Here is an 18068-nt window from a genome sequence, read left to right as displayed (position 1 = left end):
AAAAAACACACTAAACACTGCTAAACCTCAATCTCTCTCTCTCTCTCTCTCTCTCTCTCTCTTCCTCCTCAGGTTCTTCATTCAGACTCTTTCCCTCAGAGATGATTGACCAGATGTTTGATCTTCACCAGATTAATCTCTTCATTTAAAAAACTTCTGCAGATCAAAAACCATACGAATGGTAAGATATGTTGCTTTAACCCTCCTGATGTTCTATTCTATTCTATTCTATTCTATTCTATTCTGTGTAGACCGTCTGTCCTTTTGGTCAAAATTGAGCGGCCTTCACTAAACCTCTGAAAATAAAGCAGCTAAAGTTAATTTTAATTTATAACTCTATTCTGCATGAAGAAACAACACAAACTCTGTGAATGTTAAGGGTTCCTTTATCAGTGTGTAGAAATTCACCAATGTTTATTCGAAGGACAGCACCCTTTTTGACTAAACCTAAGGGTGTATTTTCTAAAGTGAAATGTACCTGCACACAGTTGAAGTCAGAAGTATTAGCCCCCTTTTATTTATTTATTTTTTTTCTTTTTAAAATATTTTACCAAATGATGTTTAACAGAGCAAGGAAATGTTCACAGTATGTCTGATAATATTTTTTCTTCTAGAGAAAGTCTTATTTGTTTTATTTCGGTTAGAATAAAAGCAGTTTTTACAATTTTAAAACTTATTTTAAGGTCAATATTATTAGCCTCTTTAAGCTATATATGTTTTCGATAGTCTAAAAAACAAACCATCGTTATACTATAACTTGCCTAGTTACCCTAACCTGCCTAGTCAACCTAAATAACCTAGTTAAGCCTTTAAATGTCACTTTAAGCTGTATAGAAGTGTCTTGAAAAATATAAAGTCAAATATTATTTACTGTCATCATGGTAAAGATAAAATAAATCAGTTACTAGAGATGAGTTACTAAAACTATTATTTTTAGAAATGTGTTGAAAATATCTTCTCTCTTTGCCAAACAAACCGCGCTAACTTGGCAAACGAGACAAAAGTCTAAGTGTGAAAGCACCCTTATACACCAATTTAGTTTATTCCATTCACCTATAGTGCATGTGTTTGGACTGTGAGGGACACAAGAGCACTTGGAGGAAACCAACGCCAACACGGGGAGAACATGCAAACTCCACACTGTTGAAATGCCAACTGGTCCAGCCGGGACTCGAACCAGTGATATTCTTGCTGTGAGGCAACAGTCTTAACCAATGAGCCAAACATGCCATATTTAATATATATATATATATATATATATATATATATATATATATATATATATATATATATATATATATATATATATATATATATATATATATATATATATATAAGATTTCAAGTGCGTCATAATCTCAACAAGGCCACAGTGGTGCAGCCGAATCATATTGTCAGCTGAACAACTGTTACTAATGTACACACGATTATAAACTCATTCACAGAGTCATTGTGCTTTTTTCCCACCCCGGCAACAGCTCCTCGCAGATTAATAATTCAGTTTAATAATCAGCTCCATTAACTCCAGATCTCCAGAGCCGTGACTTCCATAACCTTTCCAAGTCAGAAACCTTCCTGAAAACACCGGTGACAGATTATAATGCGTAATGATCACTTCCCAAATCTACAGATGCGCTGGATAATGAAATGTAATGAAGGTTTGCGTCTGTTTTCCGCATCTCTCCCAGAAGCAGACGTAATTAACCTTGCTTATAGAAAGGTTGCCTATTTGAGTTACTGCGTTTTTGTTATTTAGGAAGAAAATCATTTTCTCTGCTTCATATTGGGTGAAATATTGCCAGAGACATAATTTTTATTCGGAAGCAGCTCGGGCGCAAGAGATATTATTTAAATTACCTCTCCTTGGGCTAAATTCTGCTGAAATATCTGCGCTTTGATTTATCATGCAGTCGACGCGGGCAGAGAATGAAGAGCGCCGAGGCTTTTATTACGTCCGCGCTCCTGCATAAAATGAGTCGGACTGAATCCCGCAGTCACATTTGGACAGTAGATTTGAATTATTACAGACGCGAGACTGTCCAGCTGCCAATTAGAGGAGCTTCATAATTCAGCCTGATTTTAATATTGGGATTTGTCTTTCTGTGCTGATGCACTCAGAAACATGACGCAGAAACATGTTTGTTCAAACTACTGATTTAAAATGAGCTGAAGCAACACAATTCTTGAGGTTTCTTTTGGGACAACTTAATTATTTCATGTTCAATCAACTTAGCTTAATTTCGCCTTGTTGACTCAATACAAAACGATAGTGTGGAACCCAGGTTTTTTTTTTTTGTGTGCACTTTGATTTTGTTTTTTTGCTGAAGTTATTTGGATAAAAAGTCAATATTATGATGTAGGGCCCAGGGCTGGCGCGTCCATAGAGGCGGCAGTATAGAGAGGGCGGCGTCAGCAACACCCCCCTTACCACCTGCGTCCTCAGTTATGTCCGCGTCACCTCCCTCACCACCCGCGTCCTCAGATATATTCGCGCATAGGCGACAGAATAGAGAGGGCAGCGTCAGCGACACCTCCCTCTCTCCCTCAGCACCCGCGCGTCCTCAGTTATATCCGCGCATAGGGCGGCAGAATAAAGGTCCGCGACACCTCACTTCATTTTCATAACCGGTCACTTTCGTTTTTACATTGGGATTGAGGGCGGCGTGATCGTCCTCTGCCTAGAGCGGCAGTTCAGCTTGCTCCGGCCCTGGTAGGGCCCTATCATACACCCGGCGCAAGGTGCTACACAATAGTTGTTTGCTAGTCGTTTTGATGTTTTGCAGCACGCTGTTTAAATAGCAAATGCATTTGCGCTCATATGTGCGCCCGTAGGCGTTCTGGTCTAAAAAGGAGGCGTGTTGAGGTGCATTGCTGGCGCGTTGCTATTTTGAGAAACTATAATAGATTTTTCAATAGACCAGAATAAAGCCGGTCTATTATCCAGCGCAGAGCAAGTTAGTTATGCGCCTCGCTTACACACTGCTTCATACACACAAGATGTAGAGCAATACGCAAATATCTTTACATATGAAAAAGAATTAAAATATTAAAGATATATATAGGATGTAATAAGGATATATATATGATATAAATATAAAGGATTAAAATATTACAAAACATTATTTTCTAGCCTACATAAATGTAAAAACCACTGCCTTCATGCCTTCATCTCGGGAGGCTTTTTCAGTTCATTCATAACAATTTGCTTTTGTATAATGTTATTATTATTAGCAGTATTATTTATTATATCCATATTTATATTTGTTTTTTATTAAAAACAAGCTTAGATTTGTCCACCTGTCAGGTTTTAGACCATATGGGGCACAGCATGTGTTTTAGTATATAACTCAGTTTTCTGACCACACTTTGTTATTATTGTTCATTTATTCGTTTGCTGGAAATTATAACTGAATTTAGAAATAGTTTTGAAACAAATATTTGTGCCCAACAAACTAAATTAACTATTTATAAGCTAATTGTTGTCTGTGCGTATAAGGTTTCCCTATCCAAGAGAGTGAAAGCTTATCTCTCATTCTCACACTGCAGATGCTCTGTTTAACTGTTTTCTTGCTAGTGAAACGCTCAGTTTTTCCACTTACAAAGTCCTCATGTAATTAGCAAATGCGCTTATGGCGCGACTCAACTGGCTCTTAAAGGGAATGGGAGATGAGACTCTGATTGGTTTATTCTCAAAACACACCTATAACTCATTAAGACAATAAGCTCAAATCTTTTTGACCATGCACCATGGCGCAAAGCAAATTTTTCCATCCTTATATTAGCAAAAGTGGATTCTGACATGCTCTGAAAGCATTTGCGCTCTGCGCTTTGCATTTTACGCATGGATCGTCAAAATAGAGCCCTTAAAGTCAAAATGATTAGCCCCCTTGTGAATTTTTTTAATCTTTTTTAATATTTCCCAAAACAGAGGGGCAAAAAGACCGCTGATTCAAGTTTTCGGCTGGGTCAGTTGGCATTTCTGTGTGGAGTTTGCATGTTCTCACCATGTTGGCGCTGGTTTCCTCCGGGTGCTCCGGTTTCCCCCACAGTCCAAAGACATGCGCTATAGGGGAATTAAATTAACTAAATTGGCCGTCGTGTATGTGTGTGTGTGTTAATGAGTGTACTAGGTTACAGCTGGAAGGGCATTCGCTGCGTAAAACACATGCTGGAATAGTTGGCGGTTCATTCCACTGTGGCGACCTCTGAAATTGAGACTAAGCTGAAGGAAAATGAATAAATGAATCAATGTTTGACAGAGCGAAGAGGTTTTCACAGTATTTTTCCTTCTTATTTCTTTTAGTTTGGCTTGGATAAGGGCAGCATGGTGGCACAGTAGGTAGCACAATCACCTCACAGCAAGAAGGTCGCTGGTTTGAGCCCTGGCTGGGTCAGTTGGCATTTCTGTGTGGAGTTTGCATGTTCTCCCTGTGTTCGCGTGAGTTTCCTCCAAGTGCTTCGGTTTCCCCCACAGTCCAAACACATGCGCCATAGGTGAATTCATTCATTCATTCATTAGTCCCTTTATTATTCCGGGGTAGCCACAGCGGAGTGAACCGCCAACTTATCCAGCAAGTTTTTACGCAGCGGATGCCCTTCCAGCCGCAACCCATCTCTGGGAAACATCCACACACATTCACACACACACTCATACACTACGGACAATTTAGCCTACCCAATTCACCTGTACCGGAGCACCCGGAGGAAACCCACTCGAACGCAGGGAGAACATGCAAACTCCACACAGAAACGCCAACTGAGCCGAGGTTCGAACCAGCGACCTTCTTGCTGTGAGGCGACAGCACTAACTACTGCGCCACTGCTTCGCCCTATAGGTGAATGGGTGTTTCACAGTGATGGGTTGCAGCTGGAAGGGCATCCGCTGCGTAAAACATATGCTGGAATAGTTAGTGGTTCATTCTGCTGTGGCAACCCCAGATTAATAAACCCTTTTTAAAGAAAATGAATGAATAAATGAACAATTAAATCCAAACTATTAATAAACTACAGCAATTAAATCTCAAAGGGACGATAATAAGGATGCTTTAAAATAAAAGTTTAACTTTCTATTCATAAAATCCTAAATAAAATGACAAAAAGAAACCGGAGAGAAAAAGAAATGTTTCTCGACCATCAGATCTGCACATCAGAATGATTTATGATCACATAAACGAAGCTTTGCTGAGCTGTTCTGTTCAGTCTGGTTCAATTCAATTCATCTTTATTTCTGTAGCGCTTTTACAATGTAGATTGTGTCAAAGCAGCTTCACATAGAAGATTATAGTGAATTGAAACAGTGTCAGTCCAGTTTTCAGTGTTTAAGTTCAGTTCAGTTTAGCTCAGTTCAGTGTGGTTTAACTTTTACTGCTGAGAGTCCAAACACTGAAGGGCAAATCCATCGATGCACAGCTCCACAGGTCCCAAACCAAGCAAGCCAGTGGGGAATCATGGTTCATGATTTTTAGTAATTTCCAATCTGCCTCACATACACTGAAAAAGAGTGTGTGAGAGAGAGTTTGATTGTAAGTGTGTGTGTATGAACTGTCATAATGTTAATCCAGCTCTCTGTTGTCTATTTCGCCACCACAAGAATGATGAGTGTATTTTATGAGCTGAGAAAGCAAACATTTGAGACGTGGTGAGAAGTCAATCTGAGTTTTACTATCTGAGGTCATAAATCTGCACATCAGTGTGGCGCTCTGCCCTTTCACACTGTCATGTTCAATGAGCTCACACAGCACATTCATGAGCAGCTCATTAACATCACATCACACAACACGTAACTCACAGATGCTCAGCCCTTAAAGAAGATCTGTGTGTGTGCGCGTGGGAGAAAGAGGTAGAGACTATTTGGACTCTATTTTGATGGTCCATGCGCAAAAGTGCAAAGCGCAGGGTGCAAACGCATTCCGGGCGTGTCAGAATCCACTTTTGCTAATATAAGGTTGGAGAAAAGGTCTAAAAGGGTTGAGTTATTTTGTTAATGAGTTATAGGCGTGTTTTGAGAATAAACCAATCAGAGTCTCGTCTCCCATTCCCTTTAAGAGGTCAGTTGCATTGCGCCATGGCACATTTGCTATTTACATGACGTAAAGTAAGTGGAAGTGGAAAAACTGAGCGTTTCACTAGCAAGAAAACAGTTAAACAGAGCATCTGCAGCGCGAGAATGAGAGATAAATTATTAACTTTCACTTTCGCTCTCGTGGATAGGGAAACCTTGTACGCACGGACATCAGTTAGCCTATAAATAATTCATTTCGTTTGTTAAGCGCAAAGATTTGTTTCAAAACTATTTCAAAATTTCCAGTAAACAAATAAATGAACAATAATAATTAAGTGAGATCAAACAACTGAGTTATATCCAGATACACATGCTGTGCCCCATATGGTCTAAAACCTGAAAGGTGGGCAAATCTAAGCTTTTTTTAAAAAAAAAAAACAAATATAAATATGCATATAAGAAAAAATACGGCTATACAGGCCTGTGCAGAGACTGTCCAAGGGGCATGTGCAGGATAAATTTTTAGGAGAGAGGGGGGGGGTTGCTGCAGATCTGTAGAGTGGATGCGCGCGTACTGAAGAGTGGTGTTATCGCGCGCGTACTGATCAGCTGTGTTGTCGCGCGCGTACTGATCAGCTGTGTTGTCGCGCGCCTACTGAAGGGCGGGACCGAAGGTGTGCCGCTTCACGGGGCATTTTTGATCATTTTGGAAGGGCACTTTCTATCCAAGACTAAAAAGGGCATGTGCACTGCACAGGTTGAGCCCTATGTGTGCACGTGCCTGCTGCTAATAATGATGAAATTATACAAAAGCAAATTGTTATGAATGAACTGAAAAAGCCCCCCGAAATAATGAAGGCATGAAGGCAGTGTTTTTTACATTTATGTAGGCTAGAAAATAATGTTTTGTAATATTTTAATCCTTTATTTTTATATCCTATAAATATCCTTTTTACATCATACATCATCTTTAATATTTTAATTCTTTTTCATATGTAAAGATATTTGCGTATTGCTCTACATCTTGTGTGTATGAAGCAGTGTGTAAGCGAGGCGCATAAATAACTTGCTCTGCGCTGGATAATAGACCGGCTTTATTCTGGTCTATTGAAAAATCTATTATAGTTCTCAAAATAGCAACGCGCCAGCAATGCATCACAACACGCCTTCCTTTTTAGACCAGAACGCCTACGGGCGCACATATGAGCGCAAATGCATTTGCTATTTAAACAGCGTGCTGCAAAACGTCAAAATTACTAATTCTTTATAGATATCTTGCATGGTTCAGGATCTGAAAAGCTACTCATCGATGAATTTGCTCTTCAGTGTTTGGACTCTCAATAATGACTTCAAACCACAGTGAACTGAGCTAAACTGAACTGAACTTAAACTAAAAACTGAACTACCCTGATCCAGTTACTATGAACATTTATGTGATGCTGCTTTGACACAATCTACATTGTGAAAGTGCTATACAAATAAAGCTGAATTGAATTGAATATCCAGTCCTTTGTAACAGTGGTCACCCGAAAAATAAAAAATTACACCTACATAAGTAATTCAAACAGTATTATATGTCTTAACACTAAAAAAGGAAAAATTATAAAATAAATAAATGAAGTGAGATTGGAACTCAGGTCGGCGTAACGCAGCACACTAACCACTGGACCACAACAGCTTAATCGTGTTCTCCCTTTTTTAGATTTCTAATCATCTGATTTTCATTGAGCAGGTGTAATATTGATTAATATTAATTATTCGAAATCTTATATTCATTAAGGTGCCACTGTTTGGGGTCAAATGATAGTTACATCATCAACCTGCAGGCTGCATTTTGCTCACGGGGCTGCGAGAAAATAAATAAAAAGATCTGAGCTGCTGCAAAATAACAAATAAAAAAAGTAAGGCTATGGTCAAATAAATACATAAATGAAAAAAGTGTGACGGCCAAAAAACGCACCAGGAATTGTTGGAGTATCTAGCCAATTCCATGCAAGTTCAATAAGAAAAGGTCAGGAGAGGGTTTTCTTCAATGCCAAAAATATGCCATTTATTAGACACAATTGAATAATTCGATGACAGAGCTCTGGGTTACATTACCCCAATGCAAAACAAGAATTACATTCAAGAGGTTCGCAGCTAACATACATTTCCTGACTCCAGCATATATACACAACCGATCTTAACAGGTGAGGTTTTGGTGTAACGTCACTTGTCAGTCATTCTGCAGTCCTCCATTGGCCACACCTTAGACATACTTCCTCTTTTTCTACGAATTCTCTGCACAACAAAACAGCATACAACTTTCTGTGTTCTGTGTTCAGTTTTAACTCCTCTCTTCAGACAGGAAGTTTCTGCAGAGCTGAATTTAATTTTGGACCCGCATCTATCTACTTCTGCAAAAATGCTAATTAGTATGCACAGCACTCACACACAACAGTAGAAGTTCAGTTAATATATGACCCTTACATGACCAATACAAATAATTGTTTGATTAAAAGAATAAGAGACAAAAGTAATAAAAAAATGATTCCTATTTTTCCAACAGAATCCGCTTGTTAAGTGTGACGTCATGCGAAGCGGCTTCCGGGTCCAATCACTCTATACAACTAAATGGGGAGACTCATCAAATGGTAATAATAAACGTTTACAAAGCGATTTAATATTTTCAAAAATCACAATATATATGTCCATGCCTAATATCCAATGGCAAGGAAGTGATTAGTTTTTTATAAATTGTAAAAATTTTGGTATTTGTTATGCAGCAAGCCTAGAGATTGTTGTGTACACTACGACTTTATATAAAATTAACTTTAATGTGTGATATAAATGAAAAGTGATCATAAACAAATGATTTCTCAACCCAAATGAATGGCGGCTTGAACCGGGAAACAGTGTTACATACGTCACCAACACGTCACCACTTAACAAGCGGATTCTCCCAGTCCTCCCGATTAGACAATCCGGGCCTGAGTGTAAGACCTGCTTTGGTCAATCTGTCTTCTTTGTAAAGGGAGCCAAACTGTGGAATGATTTACCGGTTAGCTTAAAATCAGAAAGTAATCTAAACATTTTTAGTAGTGTGCTTAAAAAGTGGTTAAAAACAAAACAGCAGTGTTTGCACAAATTTAATCCTCTATTAGTTTGTTGGATCATGTCAGCTTTGCTTTTGCCTGCAGTAATTTTATGTAAATAATTATAATGTTGTTTATATGTATTTATTATATTTCCATTTTGTCAAGCTTCCTGTGGACAGAAGGTTTTCAAGTTTGCTAAAACACTTAAACAAATGCATTTGGTTCTCCAGTGTAATTGTGATGTCCATGTCAAATACATAAATAAATAAACTAGTCTTTTTTCTTGTTAAATATACAACTCTGCTCTCATAATGTATAATAAACTGAAATATTGTTTTATTGAACACTTTATAATGCATTATTATATTTGTTGATATATTCATAATGCATTTAGTCTTCAGTTGCGTGTGCTCATCAGGGTCTGGCTTTTATTTCTGCTGTAGAAACTCAGAGATGTTTGTTTTGCCAGAATAACTGATGGAGATAATGCTCATCTCTGAACTGTCTGACTGTCTGCTGTCTCGTCTGTGTGTGTGTGTGAGGTTACAGTTAAGGTCACTGTTAACACTCTCAGGACACCGCAAATAAACCAACTGGAGCAAGAACAAGGTGCAGTGTAAATTTTACATGTCGTGGAATGTGGAAGGCATGAATTAATAAAGCTCAGATAAAACCCTTTGTGTGTCCGGCGTCTCTAGTGTGTGTGTGTGTGTTTGAGTCAGACGGTGTTTTAACCCCAGTCAGATGTCCGAGATCCTGCAGAGAAACTGAGTCAAGCTGGAGGAAAACAGCAGAAATCAACAAGCTTCAGTGGAAGAGCTCAGATCTGCTGGAAAACATCGTCACAAACACAAAAGCTTGTGTGAATGGAGTGTTCTGTTATAATAAGAATAAATGCATGTATTAAAATAGCATAATTCATGTATATATTAGTATTTACGTGGTGTAATCAATCAGTAAAGTAATTAAATTAAAGGAGACCTATCATGCCCCTTATCATGGTTAGTTGGTTTGAGTAAGTAGGTGGGTGAATGGATTTTAGGGTGGTTAGACGGTTGGGCAAATGGATGGATGGAGGGGGGGGGGGGGGGGTGCATGGATTTTCAGGTGGGTAGACGGATGAACAGATTTGTGGATGGATGGTTTGTTGGTTGGTTGGGTAGTTGGATGCCTGTATGGTATGGTATGGTTGGGTGTGTGTGTATTGTTGGTTGGATGAGTGGGTGTGTGGTTGGTTGGTTTGTTAAGTAAGTGGGTGAATGTATGGTTGGGTTGGTTAGGTTTTGGTTGGTTGGTTGGTTTGGTGTATGTGTGTGTGGTTGATTGGTTGTTTGGTTGGTTTGTTCGGTAAGTGGGTGAATGTATGGTTGGGTAGGTTAGGTTTTGGTTGGTTGGTTTGGTGTGTGTGTGTGTGTGTGTGTGTGGTTGGTTGGTTGGTTGGTTAGTTTGTTCGGTAAGTGGGTGAATGTATGGTTGGGTTGGTTAGGTTTTGGTTGGTTGGTTTGGTGTGTGTGTGTGTGTGTGTGTGGTTGGTTGTTTGGTTGGTTTGTTCGGTAAGTGGGTGAATGTATGGTTGGGTTGGTTAGGTTTTGGTTGGTTGGGTTGGTTTGGTGTGTGTGTGTGTGTGTGTGGTTGGTTGGTTGGTTAGTTTGTTCAGTAAGTGGGTGAATGTATGGTTGGGTTGGTTTGGTGTGTGTGTGTGTGTGTGTGTGTGTGTGGTTGGTTGGTTGGTTAGTTTGTTCAGTAAGTGGGTGAATGTATGGTTGGGTTGGTTTGGTGTGTGTGTGTGTGTGTGTGTGTGTGTGGTTGGTTGGTTGGTTAGTTTGTTCAGTAAGTGGGTGAATGTATGGTTGGGTTGGTTAGGTTTTGGTTGGTTGGTTTGGTGTGTGTGTGTGTGGTTGGTTGGTTTGTTCGGTAAGTGGGTGAATGTATGGTTGGGTTGGTTAGGTTTTGGTTGGTTGGTTTGGTGTGTGTGTGTGTGTGTGTGGTTGGTTGGTTAGTTTGTTCGGTAAGTGGGTGAATGTATGGTTGGGTTGGTTAGGTTTTGGTTGGTTGGTTTGGTGTGTGTGTGTGGTTGGTTGGTTGGTTGGTTCATTGGGTGAGTGGGTGGGTGTTTGGTTGGTTGGGTGTTTTATGGTTGGTTGGTTGGTTGGTTGGTTCATTGGGTGAGTGGGTGGGTGTTTGGTGGGTTGGGTGTTATATGGTTGGTTGGTTGGTTAGCTGTGTGTGTATGGTCGGTTGGTTCATTGGGTGAGTGTTTGGTTGCGTGGGTGTGTGTATGATTGGTTGGTTGGATGTGTTATGGTTGGTTGGTTGGGGGTGTGTGTGTATGGTTGTTTTGTGTGTGTGTGTGTGTGTGTGTGTGTGTGTTTGGTTGGATGGGTAGTTGGATGGTTCTGGTGGGTGGGTTGGAGGGCTGATGGGTGGACGGATGGATGAATCGATCAATGAAGAACTATTGAATTTATGCACAGTAGTTTAGTAAAGTATATTTTAATGAACTTTAATTACCTAAAAATTAAAAGCAATGCTTACATGTTCTAGGTGAAGGTAATTTAATTAAATTGACTAGTTAATTTGTAACTAATTACACCAGCACTGGCCCTGCTCTACACCCTGTCTGATGTTGAAGCTCCTCTATACAGTCAGTCCAGAACCCTGAACACGAGGAATGAATGATGAAGAGTCATCCATCTGTCTGTCTGTCCGTCTGGCATCGACCTCTCCTCTCCTTCACCATGCAAATCAGACAGGAACAAATGTCTCCCCTCAGTAGGGACCCTCGACCCGAAGTGTTTAACTCGACAGCCTCCCCTCTCACTCATTCACGCCTCTGTGATGTGCTTTAAATGAGCTTCCCCACTCCACTTCAATTTTACAAGGCCATTACGGGGAGATATAATGCGAGGGTTAAATATATCGGGGCAGACATTATGTGAAAATAATTAGTGCTGATGAATAATGCACTAATTCAGCTGATGAGGGATGGTTAGCAGAGTAATGGAGTGCGGGGAAGGCGGCGGCTTGACAAATGAAATTAAAATATTTAAACACTGCTGTATGATATTACTGGAGAGATCTCATCATCATCATCATCATCATCATCATCGAATCTCTCTCACCTCCGGCACGGAGCGCACGGCTATTATGGCTGACGCTTCTGCTGGAGTGACAGGCTCACGGTAATGTGACGTCCATAAGTCACACGGACCATCAGTCAATGTATACACCGGCAGCAGCAGAGCAAGGACAAAAGCACACAGTCACGTCAACCTGCACACGCCGAGGATTTCTGATAGAAGCTAATGCGTGAAAAGTCAAACAGACAAACTTTTTAACAGATCATTGGACTTTTGCATGCTTTGGATGCCATTATAGATCAATTACAAAACATTAAAGGAATGGTGGTCACACTTTATTTAAATGTACAATTCTGCTATTAACAAACCATTAACTAAGACTTTAAGCTCATGAAACTATTAATTAACTGCTTATTAATAGATAGTAAGGTAGTTTGGTAGGGTTAGGGGTGTAAAATAAGATCATACTTTATAAGTTATAATAAAGAGTTAATATCTTATTATTAGGCCTGTCATGAGCCAATATTAAATGGTGTGAATTGTTACATAAACTATAGTGTTACTGAAATAGTTTACCTCTATATTACCTCTAAAAAAAACATATTTATATATATATATGTTTTTTTAGAGGTAATATAGGTTAATATCCCATTAAAAAAAATCCCTGTTTTATATTAGCCCCTTTACCAAAGACTTTTTCCAGAAAATCCCTGGTTGATTAATGTAAAGAGAGCCTATTTTTTAAATATTGTAAAATTTGCTAGGGCAGTTTTGCTGTGTCATTACCAGCAAAGTGCCAGAAATCTGCAGTGTAAGAAAACCACATTTTTTTTGTTTACCGGTAAAGTTGGTCTGGTCATTTTATGGTATTAAAGGCCAATTTACATTGAATACCTTCTCCATTGTTTTTCTATGTAAATGTATTTTTAAAAAGTGTCTGAAAAGTGAGATGAATTCTTAAGAAAGTGGTCAGAATTGTAAGATGTACAGTGCACATCATATACAGGTACACCCCTCACAAATCTATATTTTAAATTCATATCTTTAATAGGAAGCTATACAATATTATATTTGAGCGTATACATTAGATTACTCAGTACTCAAGCCAAATCTGGAGCTTAACTTACAATAACAGTCCAAAAACTAGTACACCCAAATTTAAGTGTTATAGAAAAATATTGAATAAAAATTTATAAAAGATGAAAAATCAAGAGAAGCAAAAAATAATAATAATAATAATAATAATTAGTTAAGATGTTGTAGGTTGTGATTTATTTTTGCAATATTTTGCTTGAATTTAATTGTATTATCTTTTAATTTCTAAATATGTTTGGTGAGTAAAAAAATTATTTTAATAAATATATCTGTTCAATAAAACTGTTTTGTTTAAATGCACCAAAATACATCGCCTACTTTCACTGACAAATGGAGAAAAATATTTATTTTCAAAATGGGGTGTACTCGATTATGCTAATAATAATAATAATAATTATTATTATTATTATTGAGATGAGATTTAGTTTTCAATACAGAAGAAACCTCTGACTTTTCATTCGAATTAACCCTTAAACAGCGCTTACTAATATATTGCAAAAAAACTAAACATTATATACTGTCATCATGGCAAAGACAAACGAAATGAGTTATTAAAATGTTTTCAAATGTATCTTGTGGTTTACATAAACTTCAATCAAACTTTAATTATAAGACGATAAAACACTGTATAAACTCCCACACATTTCGTAAACATTGTTAAAAGTGCCGTTACATTTTCTTGACCTCTTTTGGGACAGATGTGCTGGGAAACACCCTCACAAACACAAAAGCTTGTGCGAATGTAGTATTCAGTTGTAATAAAAAAAAAATAAACAACTGATGCTTAGGTATTAAAATATATATGTATTTTTTTAGTCTAACTATTTAAGTGGTTTAAATCCTTCAGTGAAAGTAAATAAATTATAATAAAAAACATAATATTAAAGCAACACAACTTTGATTATAAGACAATAAAACATTGTATAAAATCCCACACGTTTTGTAGACGTTTCTAAAAGTGACGTTACATTATCTTGACCCCCATATATATATATATATATATATGGTTTTTTTACTATTTAAGTGGTGCAAATCATCCAGTCAAATAGATAAATTAAAATAAATAAATTATAACAAAAAAAACAAGTAGCATAACTTTGATTATAAGACAATAAAACATTGTATAATATCCCACACGTTTTGTAGAGATTGCTTAACATGACATTACATTTTCTTGACCTCCTTTAGAACAGATGTTCCAGAAAACACTGTCACTATACAAAAGCTTGTGTGATACATTTAATGTCTTATTATTTAAGTGGTGTTAATCATCCAGTCAAAATAAACAGATAAACTAAAATAAACGAATGATAATAAAAATAAAGTGACATTACTTTGATTTTGTAGAGATTGCTAAGTGTCGTTAGATTTTCTTGACCTCTTTGGTGACAGATCTGCTGAAAAACACCATCACAAACACAAACATTTGTGCGAATGTAGTATTCAGTTCTAATAAAAAAAACAAACAGCTGATGCTTAGGTATTAAAATAGCATGTATATTTTTAGTCTAACTATTTAAGTGTTTTAAATCCTTCAGTGAAAATAAATAAATTATAATAAAAAATAATAATAAAGCAACATAACTTCGATTATAAGACAATAAAACATTGTATAAAATCCCACACGTTTTGTAGACGTTTCTAAAAGTGACATTACATTATCTTGACCCCCATATATATATATACACACACATATCTATCTATCTATATATATATATATATATATATATATATATATATATATATATATATATATATATATATATATATATATATATTTACTATTTAAGTGGTGCAAATCATCCAGTCAAAATAAATAGATAAATTAAAATAAATAAATTATAACAAAAAAACAAGTAGCATAACTTTGATTATAAGACAATAAAACATTGTATAATATCCCACACGTTTTGTAGAGATTGCTTAACATGACATTACATTTTCTTGACCTCCTTTAGAACAGATGTGCCAGAAAACACTGTCACTAACACAAAAGCTTGTGTGATACATTTAATGTCTTATTATTTAAGTGGTGTTAATCATCCAGTCAAAATAAACAGATAAACTAAAATAAACGAATGATAATAAAAATAAAGTGACATTACTTTGATTTTGTAGAGATTGCTAAGTGTCGTTAGATTTTCTTGACCTCTTTGGTGACAGATCTGCTGAAAAACACCATCACAAACACAAACGCTTGTTTGACTGTAGGATTCAGTTATGATTAAAATAAACAAATGATCCTTATGTATTAAAATAGCATGCATATATTTAATTTCTTATAAATCATCCAGTCAAAATAAATAAATACGAATAAAATATATTGTTTGATTATAAGACACATTTTCTTGACCTCCTTTGAGACTTCAAAATGACATGACAAAGGGTCGATCAGGTTAAATGTCTGATTCATATTAGAAAGGGTGCTAAAGCTGATACGCATTTCCTTTCACTGCTAACTAAAGTATATCTGAGTGAATATGAGGATTGATGGCTTCCTCTTTAAATACTCATCCGTCTGTGTATCGGCTATCAGAGAGCGTTATTTACGGCAGGCGAGACTCACCTCATTCCCCTCGTTACCATCACATTTTACACCCATCATCTGACAATGAAGTGCCTGCGCAATAAATCCCTGCTTCACTGCCGTACCCCTGTAAATTGCCTGTATAGAATCAATATGGCGGCCGAGACTGGCGCGTCCAGATGAATGACGGAGTGTCGATAAATAGTCAAACAGACACATCTAGAAAAGGAGAGAACTGGAGAGTTATACAGGCACTGTAGCTGAACTTTAGACGATTAAACAGGACTATCTAATGTAATTAATTCATGTAACACACAGCAATATTTACTTTTGTTTTCGTGAAGAAAAAATACAACTTTCTCTTTCTTAGCATGCATAAAATTGGTTAAATGTGTCAGTTAAGACATTAAAATGTCACTAAATATTTCTATATGAGTAGTAATGACTGTATGGAGGCTGAAAGTGCCACTTTGTCCCACATAAAAAATACTATAGTAAGTTATAATGGGTATAATGGTTTTTGAACCATATTAAAAGGTATCATTAAGCCTACTATAAATTACAGTATAAACCAGCTTAAACCAGCCTAGGCTGGTTGGCTGGTTTTAGCTGATTGACCAGCCTGGTTTTAGAGAGGTTTTGGTCATCTCCAGGCTGGTTTCCAGCCATTTTCAGCCTGGTCTTAGCTGGTCAGGCTGTGAGACGATCAACTAAAACCAGCTTGACCAGCCTAGCCAAAACCAGCTATGTCCAGCTTAAGTCAGGCTGGTCAAGCTGGATTTAGCTGGTCATTTTTCAGCCTGACCAGCTAAGACCAGGCTGAAAATGGAAAACCAACAAAAAACCAGCCTGGCCAACCAGCTAAAATCAGCCAACCAGCCTATAGGCTGATTTAAGCTGTTTTTCAGCTGGGTACATTTTGGTGTGGTAGGTTGTAGTTCGCTATATAACATTCCGAAAATTTCAGTATTGGGTTTCAGTATTTAGTTTGCATTGCAATGATTGTATTTCTGTATTTAGTTTATATTACTGTATTTGTTGTGTTAGCAGAGCAGTACTTTACGATAGTATAGTTCCAAACACTAAATGACTAAATTATGTTTTTCATATGGAGTGTCAAAGGAATAAATTATATTTATATAGTGAATTATATAGTAAAGTTATTTTATTTAGTATATTTCAGATTATTACTGCGTTTACTGTTTATTTATTTTTTACTTTTTGAAAACAAATCAATGCAGCCTTGGTGTAGGAGTAGGAGAGATTTCAAAAACAAACCTAATAATGTTTAATTTCATCTTTCAACAGGTTTAAAAACAAATAACGGAAATGAGGATGAAGAAAGAAGAGAAGAATGGACACCACAAATAAACCTGGATTAATAACGAATCAAAAAAACTGAAATTTGCCACCTGATGTGTTCTTAGAAATGTTTTCCTTCAGCTTAGACCCTTTATTAATGAATGAACCGCCAACTTACACAGCGGATAATCATGTGTATAAAAAAGAAAATCAAACACGGAGAGTACAAAAAAAACTCTTTTGTACGAGGAACTACTTTCTTCCACCATTCATGCACATCTGCAGCTGACCGTCAACAGCAAAAACTGTTGCCAGTTCACAAACGTCACTTTACAGCTAGTATTTGAATGATTCTCTAGCGTAATCTCTAAAGTGGTGACAAAACAGGGGACTTTGCTCACATTTTAAGATTAAAGGCTGAACGGCATGAAATGACATCAGTCTACAGAGATTTCCCAGTATTTCTGTTGCAATCAGGATTTCACAATAATTAAACCTGAAAAAGCCAGAGCAAAGTAAACACTACCAGTTTCTGTGGTATAAATACAGCAATACAAAATAAAGAGATGGACTTAGAATGTAATTTACCTTTTTAATAATGATTTGTTCTGTTGTAGTTTGAAACTTGCACTGATAAAATGCTGTTTTTCTCCCCTACGGACTTATGCGGTCAACAGTCACTTTCTTTGATCTGCTCAGACAGGCTGATGGCAGCCGATGCACTGAATTCGATGCTCTGAAATTATAAATATTTTAAAACAGGCACTATTCTTATAAATAAACTGCATAGTTGCAATCTTAAGAACTAAATTATCCCCTAAACAGCCTCCAAAGAACATGATGTTGTCCAACAGCAGCAATATTTATCAAACAGTAGAGTGTCCTCTCCTTATCACTATATGTGGGCGGAGTAATACACAAAGAGTGAAGAGGCTGCCGTTATTGCATAATATCACAATCTATCAGCTAATCAGATTCATGAACCA

General features: G+C 37.1%; 1 long non-coding RNA gene across 6 annotated transcripts in view; it reads left to right on the top strand.

Moving 5' to 3' along the window:
• Window positions 1–17743, top strand: part of LOC137495912 (uncharacterized) — a 461128-nt gene extending 443385 nt beyond the window's left edge. For 4 of the 6 annotated variants that reach the window (XR_015493066.1, XR_015493062.1, XR_015493065.1 and 1 more), the window contains 2 exons: window positions 100–181; window positions 17089–17743. This is a non-coding gene — a long non-coding RNA (uncharacterized LOC137495912). Of the gene's footprint in view, window positions 1–99; window positions 182–8344; window positions 9756–17088 lie in introns of those variants that run through there. The other 2 variants (XR_015493068.1, XR_015493070.1) reach the window with 2 other exon arrangements.
• The last annotated feature ends 325 nt before the right edge of the window (window positions 17744–18068 follow it).

This window comes from Danio rerio, chromosome 6 (assembly GCF_052040795.2).
Source record: "Danio rerio strain M-AB ecotype USA chromosome 6, GRCz13ab, whole genome shotgun sequence".
In the NCBI taxonomy this organism is placed as follows: Eukaryota; Metazoa; Chordata; class Actinopteri; order Cypriniformes; family Danionidae; genus Danio; species Danio rerio.
This window is presented reverse-complemented; position numbering and strand designations above follow the sequence as displayed.